General features: G+C 35.8%; 1 protein-coding gene across 3 annotated transcripts in view; it reads left to right on the top strand.

The window, feature by feature from the left end:
• March1 (membrane associated ring-CH-type finger 1) overlaps positions 1-7,866 on the top strand; it is a 799,133-nt gene that overhangs the window by 249,201 nt on the left and 542,066 nt on the right. The gene's annotated exons all lie outside the window — the stretch shown is intronic.

The following is a 7,866-nucleotide window of genomic DNA, read 5'->3' on the forward strand; positions in this document are numbered from 1 at the left end:
GTTAGAGGCTTCTGGTCTTGATAGGACTCACGACAACAGATCAGGTGAGTTTTCTTCACATGATCTGAACAAAATCAAGTCAATTAATGTTCTAATATGGAGCAGAGAGGGGCTCAACAACCCCCATCCTGATTGAAGAGCATTTAACAATTGATGTACTCTGGGGTAGCAGCAGTCAGTTTTCTATAAGTGTTTGGTCCCTAGTAAGTTGATCACACACCAATGTGGGATTTTGTACCGGTAGATATATGGACAGCACAAATCAAACTTGGTACTCTTTTGTTTTTAATTTAAAAGGCCATATGATGATGTAGGAAAGGGGTTGGTAGTGGGAGTAAATACAGAAGGAGTAATATGCAAGAATTAAAGGTGAATATAATCAAAATACAGTGTATAGAATTCTTAAGGTTAAAAAAAAATTACTCTGTCTTTTAAATGATCCAGTCTAATGCTGAACGGGTATATAATGAAGTGAAGGATATGACTTGATCAAGGTCACATGAGTGAGTATATTCACAAGAGAGAAATACACTTAATACCTCATATATGGTTTTCTCTTTGAGTATGTGTATGTATGTGTATGGTAAATTTTTTAAATACACACTGTGTGCAGCATGCAAGGGGAACAGATTAGGGTAATACAGTTCATTTTCATGTTGCACCTTATTCTTTTGAGACAGTATCTCTCCCTGAATCTAGAGTATTTGCTATTGGGATCACTATCATCCCAAGCAATAGCTATACTGTCTCTATTACTATTAGAGCTGTCTCCTTACCCGCCAGTGCTAATGTTGTTGGTATGGATGAGACTAAGCTCAGATTGCTGCATGCATACTGGGATATAAACTGCCTTTATGGTTATACAGCAATCACTGATCCATGTCTCCAAACTTCGAATGCATTTTAAGTTAATTTTTAAACTTATGCATAAAACATATATTAATAGATAGCCATGAGATATTTTGATATGCATCTTTTGCTTGATGTTCAAATCACATGAAGCGTGTCAATCTTTTTATTTATTTGTTTGTTATTTTCTTTATTTACATTTCAAATGCTATACCGAAAGTTCCTATACCCACCCTGCCCCTGCTCCCCTACCCACCTATTCCCACTACTTGGCCCTGGCATTCCCCTGTCATATAAAGTTTACAAGACCAAGGGGCCTCTCTTCCCAATGATGGCCGATTAGGCCATCTTCTGCTACATACGCAGCTAGAGACTCGAGCTCAGGGGGTACTGGTTAGGTCAAGCTCAAAACACACATTGCACCTCACACAATAATAGTGGGAGATTTCAACACCCCACTCTCACCAATGGACAAATCCTGTAAAGAGAAACTAAACAGACACGTGGACACTAACAGAAGTTATGAAACAAATGGAGTTAATAGATATCTACAGAACATTTTATCCTAAAACAAAAGGATACACCTTCTTCTCAGCCCCACATAGTACCTCCTCCAAAATTGACTATATAATTGGTCACAAAACAGGCCTCCATAGATACAAAAATATTGAAATTATTGGACGTTGTACATCGTGGTGCGGAGCCTAGTGCGCACCACGATGTACAACGTCCACAAGCAGTAGACATATACCAGGTACCAAAGTTAAATCAGGATCAGATTAATGACCTAAACAGTCCTATATCACCTAAAGAAATAGAAGCTGTCATTAATAGTCTCCCAACTAAAAAAAGTCCAGGACCAGATGGGTTTAGTGCAGAATTCTATCAGACTTTCAAAGAAGACCTAATTCCAACTCTCCTCAAAGTATTCCACAACATAGAAACAGAAGGTACTCTACCCAATTCATTCTATGAAGCCACAATTACTCTGATCCCTAAACCACACAAAGATCCAACAAAGAAAGATAACTTCAGACCAATTTCCCTTATGAATATTGATGCAAAAATACTCAATAAAATCCTCGCAAACCGAATCCAAAGAACACATCAAAATGACCATCCATCATGACCAAGTAGGCTTCATCCCAGGGATGCAGGGATGGTTTAATATAAGGAAATCCATCAATGTAATCCACTATATAAACAAACTCAAGCGTGTCAATCTTTAGCTTTCATTTTTATGTTGAAACTTTCAAAACTTTTCCCTAGCTTTCCGTAAAACACAGAACATTCTTGTTATTATCGATCATCACCTTACTATGCAACACCACACAGACTTTTCACAGTAGCTAGCTAAAATGACTTAGTATCCAGTGGTCAACTTTCATTTTCCTCCTGCCTACTTCTCATATTCCTGATGAACGGATTATTCCACTCTCATCTTCTGTGAAAACAACTTCTTATATTGTTGGGACATTCTAAGCATCTATTTATCTCTGGGTGTAGGGGTGGGTAAATGTGTACAGGTACCCAAGAAGGCCAGACGAGGGTATCAGATCCCTCAAGCTGCAGTTCTAGGAGGCCGTAAGCCACCTGACATGGGTGCTGGGACTGACTGAGGGTGCTCTGGAAGAGGAACAAATGCTGTTAGATGTTGACATGGGGAAGATTATGTGGGTTTTTGACTTTCTTTTCTTGTTTTATTTCACTTAACACAATACTTACTAATTCCATTAGTGTGACCAACAAGTGACCCACTTACCTTCTTTTCAGAGGCTCTTATTTTCTACTCTATGAGAAATCTCTTTAAATGGTTATTCTCACTTCTGTCAAAGTATTATTACTCATTGGCATTCTTTTGTATTAATAAAAGTCTGATCGATTGTTCTAAGGTAATGGTGATGACAGGTAACTCTAAGTCATACTTTAATTTTTTGTTTATTATAAACTTTTGGTAAATTGTTTTGGGTAATAACATTATCTTTCATAAATCAAAGATATCTCTACTTGTCCCAGAGGCTTCTCACATATGTCCTTGAATAGTGTCAAGTGACTACTAACAGAAACACAACTATGGATATACATTTTTAAATTAGGGTTTATATTGCTGTGATAAAGCACCATGACTAAATGCAAGTTAGTGACAAAGGGTTTATTTAGCCTGTACTTCCATAGCACTGCTCATCATCGAAGGAATTCAGGACAGGAACTCAAACAAGGTGAGATCTTGGAGGCAGGAGCTGAAGTAAAGGGCATGTAAGAGTACTGTTTCCTGTATTGCTCATTATAGCTTACTTAGCCTAGTTTTTTTTTTTTTTTTATAGAGCACAGGGCCACCAGCTGTAGAGATAGCATTTCCCACAATGATCTGGGCCCTCTCTCAATAATCACTAGTTATGAAAATATCCTACAGTCTTGCCTATAGCCTGATATTACAGAGGGATTTTCTTAATTGAGGTGCCCTCCTCTCAGATGACAGGTTGGCAAAAAATTATTCAGCACACAAGGAAATAATTTATCAATAAGACTTTAACAGCATGATCATTGCTATTATAATATGGGAGAAAATATAGAAAGAACTATTCTAATACAGAAGAAAATTCATTTGCCTGAACTGAATTTGCTTGAATTTTATATTCATATGGTTAAGTAGATTTATGCCATTTCTACAATGGAAGTTTTATTTATGAGGATAGCATTCAATAATTCTCAGTGTTGGAGGCTATGTGGAATTGTAATGTTTATTCTAAGAATCTCCTGTCTCAAGTTTGTGTAAACACTGTAAACATTGCTCCCCATTTATTCCCTGACTTGTCAGTAAAAACTGATCAGCCAATGTCTGGTCAGAAGAGAGTAGAAGACTTGGCTTCTGCCAGACATGGAAAGGAGAGAGAGAGAGAGAGAGAGAGAGAGAGAGAGAGAGAAGGGATTCAGCCATAAGCAGGGTGCTAGCAGACATCATGGTAAAATATCTGATGCCATGAGAGCAAGACCAGTACTAAAATGGAAGCAACTCAGAGATTTTGGTCAAAAGGTAACCAGATTATCTTAGAGGATTAGAATAGATCAATGACTGCCAAGCTCTTGTGTCATAAAGCTTGATTATATAAATCTAACAATTTCTGTCTCATTTATTTGGGAGCTAGACTGGGATGGAGAAATACTGGTACTTTAAAAGACATATTCATAGCTAACCATCACTTGTAAGAAAGGAGGGTTTGCATTTCCCACATTCCTTAAGGCGACCACGTCTCAAGTTAATGAGTGATAAAATGGGATAATTGACACTCACTTCTTGGAATGTACTAGGTGACTCTACAGAGAAAAAAAAAAACTTAGCTGCACTATGAATTGTGAAATTATATGATCTACTTTTTTCTCCAGAGAAGTTCTCATTCAATAAATAGGACAATATCTAGAGTAACTTCATTATTGGTTCTCTAACTTGTTTTTACAGAAAGCTATTGTCTCCTATGTCTGTGTCTTGAAACCAATCACTGAAAATGCTTAGAAATGTTTCTCTGCCTAACCACCCCACCCGACTGAAACCACTAGTCAATCCTTTCTTTATCGAGAGCTTATCTACACAGACTTAAGAAAGATCCAAAGGCTGATTTGAACACAACCTACGGACTATAAGTTCTCCTCTTAGTCTATTGGGTATGCTCTACTTTTGCTTAGAATATTGCCATAAAGATGAGAAATTTTTATATTCACTGTTTGACAAAGAACACTCTAGATACAGAAAACTACTAAATTTATAGACAAATAGATGCCGCATTTTAGTTGTTATAGCTATGTGATTTTAGAAGGAAGTTATTCTGTATTCAATCTTGTTATGCAAGATAATAAGAAAAACCAAAATGAAAAGTATGTTAATGCAAATATATGGAAGAAATTATTGCAATAGGCTTGTACTGCTTTACCTCTTCAGATGAAAATTTCTTCTTCTGCCCTTTATTCTGCCTTTCCCTGTGACTACAACATCAAATTTTTGTACTTATTTATCTGACAAGTAATCTTTCCTTCCACAGGGTCCTAAACTCTCTTATTCTGTGCTAGTGAGATTGGGCTAACTTTCCATTGATTCTTAACCTTGGATGAAAAGATATCCTTCGGACCCAGATATAACCCTTTGGGTCCTAATGTGTAGTGTAACCAAAGTTATCTTTGTTAACAATTTTCTTATAATAACTGGGTTAATCAACTCAATCAGTAAAATAATTTATTCTTTCCAAAGCACTTGCAATATTCAATGACATTTTTGCAGAATTTTATCGTACAGAAGTTGTGACCCTTAAGTCAAAATTTTTGTAAGTAAAACTCCTGCAGACGGCTAAGGATTATGCGATTGTCAAGTAAGCCTTGATGAGGAAAGACCAAATTGTAACATCTTTGTATAGCTCACCCCTCTGCCAAACAACTACTCTCGGGGTCTACTACGCCTGAAGAGACTCTTTATGTCTATGAGATAAGGAAAAATGTCAGACATGGGTATTTTCAGTCATCTCATTTTTTTCTCACAACTGATGATTGTGATTGTCTTTTCTCTGTCTCTCCTCCTCTCTCTCTATTTCCTTCATCCTTTATTTAGTTAGCATGTCATGCTCAACATAGACAATATTTCTTCTATCCAATTCTCTTTAAACTTTCAAGAATTAGATACCATTTTCATGTCAAATAGTACCTGCCAAATTTAGTCAAATGACAAAATCTGTGGCACTATAATTGCCTCCAAAATAAAATTTCTACTTTGGCTAAAACTACTTGTAGACAAACCAAAAATTCTATTTTTGAATTACAGTTTCTATTCCTTTTATGTGATTTTGCACCTTAGGTCAATACTTGTTGAGAATATCCTGGATTTGCATTTTTATTTAGTTCACGTGTTACTGGAAATTGACATGGTTTAACTTTTGAAATGAATGTGGTTTCTTGAATTCTATCTTCCCTCTCTTGAAAATTCTTCCCCCATAATTTTTTGTCTTTCAACACTGTAGTTTCCTATTAAATTCTGAAAATATTTGCCTTTGAAAAATTAAGTTAGTGTATTATTACTGGCTACTTTTCTATGGTGATAGTGTAATGGCTAATTTTAGCATCAATTGATCTGGATTAAGGAAGCCTTGTATGAAAGGTGAGCCTGTGAGTGTTTCCTGGGGAAAACTCACTTCTCATCTGGGCAGGTATAATTTAATTTGCTGATGGACCCAAATCAAACAAAACACAGAGGAAAAATGATTTTGTTTTCTCTTTCCTGAAATTTGGATTCTTTTCCCTCCTACTTGTAGTCACTATGATTTTTGCCTTCGACAATTTTTTTCCCTACTTTTGTCAGATTAACAAATATAACAACACTTCTGCTTTTCCAAGTTTCAGATTATCAACTGTGTGACATCTTGGTGTTTATAATGGCATGGATCAATTTCTAAAATGCTTTATCCATCATCTATGCATCTATCCATTCATACATTTGTCCATTAATCAATCATCCATTCATCTATCTATTAGTCTTCAGTAGAAAACCCCTTTACTTTGGAAAGCCCTGATACCAATTACATCACAGGTGTTTACATATGTCACAATCCATCTAATTGTAATCATCATTTAATATAGTTATTTACAAAATAAAAACTGGGTTATGATCATCTCTCTTTAGTATCTTTACTTTCTCCATATTTTATGTATTTGTAAGGTTTCCATTAATTTTAGTTTTGTGTTTTCTCGTTATTTTATGTATTTTTCATTTTCCCACTAAATTTTATTATCATTTTTCTACTTTTTCCATTTATTGAAGATATATTATTTTCTAATATAGTATATCCTGAACACAGTTTCTCCTCTTTCCATTCCTTTCAGTTCCTCCCCACCTATCTCTTACTTCTGGATCCACTTCCATTTTGTCTTTTAATAAAAATGAATAGGCTTCTAAGAGACAATTATCACACAGATTAAAATAAAATTAATGATATGAAGCAAAAATTATCAGATCAAAGTTGAACAGGACAAAACAATAGGTGGAAAACAGTGCCAAGACCAGACACAAAATATTCCCACAGTCAAGACAGTAAGCGAATCTATCACTGGTGCAGACCTATTTAGGCCCTATTGTTGCTTCTTTAGTTTCTGTGAGCTCGGGGAGAGGGATTTGATGGAGTCCTTCTACTTACGTTAGAGATACAGATATATCATGTGGGACTGTATCTGTTCCCATCTGCTGCCAGAGGCAGCCTCTCTGATGATGACTGAAGGCACTGATCTATGAGTATAGAAGAGTATCATTAGGATTAATTTTATTAGTTTTGGAGAAAGTTCCATGAGGTTTGGAAAAGAAAGTATATTGTTTTTTATTTACTTGGGTGAAAAGTTCTGTAAATACTTCTTAGGTCCATTTGGTTAAAATGTCTGTTACTCCAGTATTTCTTTATTTAGTTTTTATGTGGATAACCTGTCCATTTGTGAGAGTTGGGTGTTAAAGACTCCCAGAATTAGTGTGTGAGGTTTAATGTGTGATTTAAGCTTTAGTAATGTTTCTTTTCAAACTGTGGGTGTACTTGCATTTGGAGCATAGGTGTTAAGAATAGAGAAACCATCTTGTATTTTTTTCTTGATAAATATAAAGTGTCTCTTTTGATTAATTTTGTTTGGATGTCTATTTTGTTAGGAATTAGAGTGGCAACACTAGCTTACTTTTTGAGTCATTTTGCTTGGAAAATCTTTTTCCAAGTTTTACTCTGAGGTAATGTCTATACTTGATATTAAGGTGTATTTCTTTGATTCAGCAGGATGGATCCTGGATTTCCATAATTTCTTTTAGTCTGTGTCTTTTTATTGGGGAATTTAGACTATTGACATTGAGAGATATCAATGTCCACTTACTACTTACTACTCATTCCTGATATTTTGTTAGTGCTGTTTTTGTTGCTGGTGGTGGTGGTGGTGATGGTGGTGGTGGTGGTGGTGGTGGTGGTGGTGGTGATGGTGGTGCTGGTGATGGTGGTGGTAGTGGTGGTGATA

Source organism: Mus pahari, chromosome 19 (assembly GCF_900095145.1).
Source record: "Mus pahari chromosome 19, PAHARI_EIJ_v1.1, whole genome shotgun sequence".
In the NCBI taxonomy this organism is placed as follows: domain Eukaryota; kingdom Metazoa; phylum Chordata; class Mammalia; order Rodentia; family Muridae; genus Mus; species Mus pahari.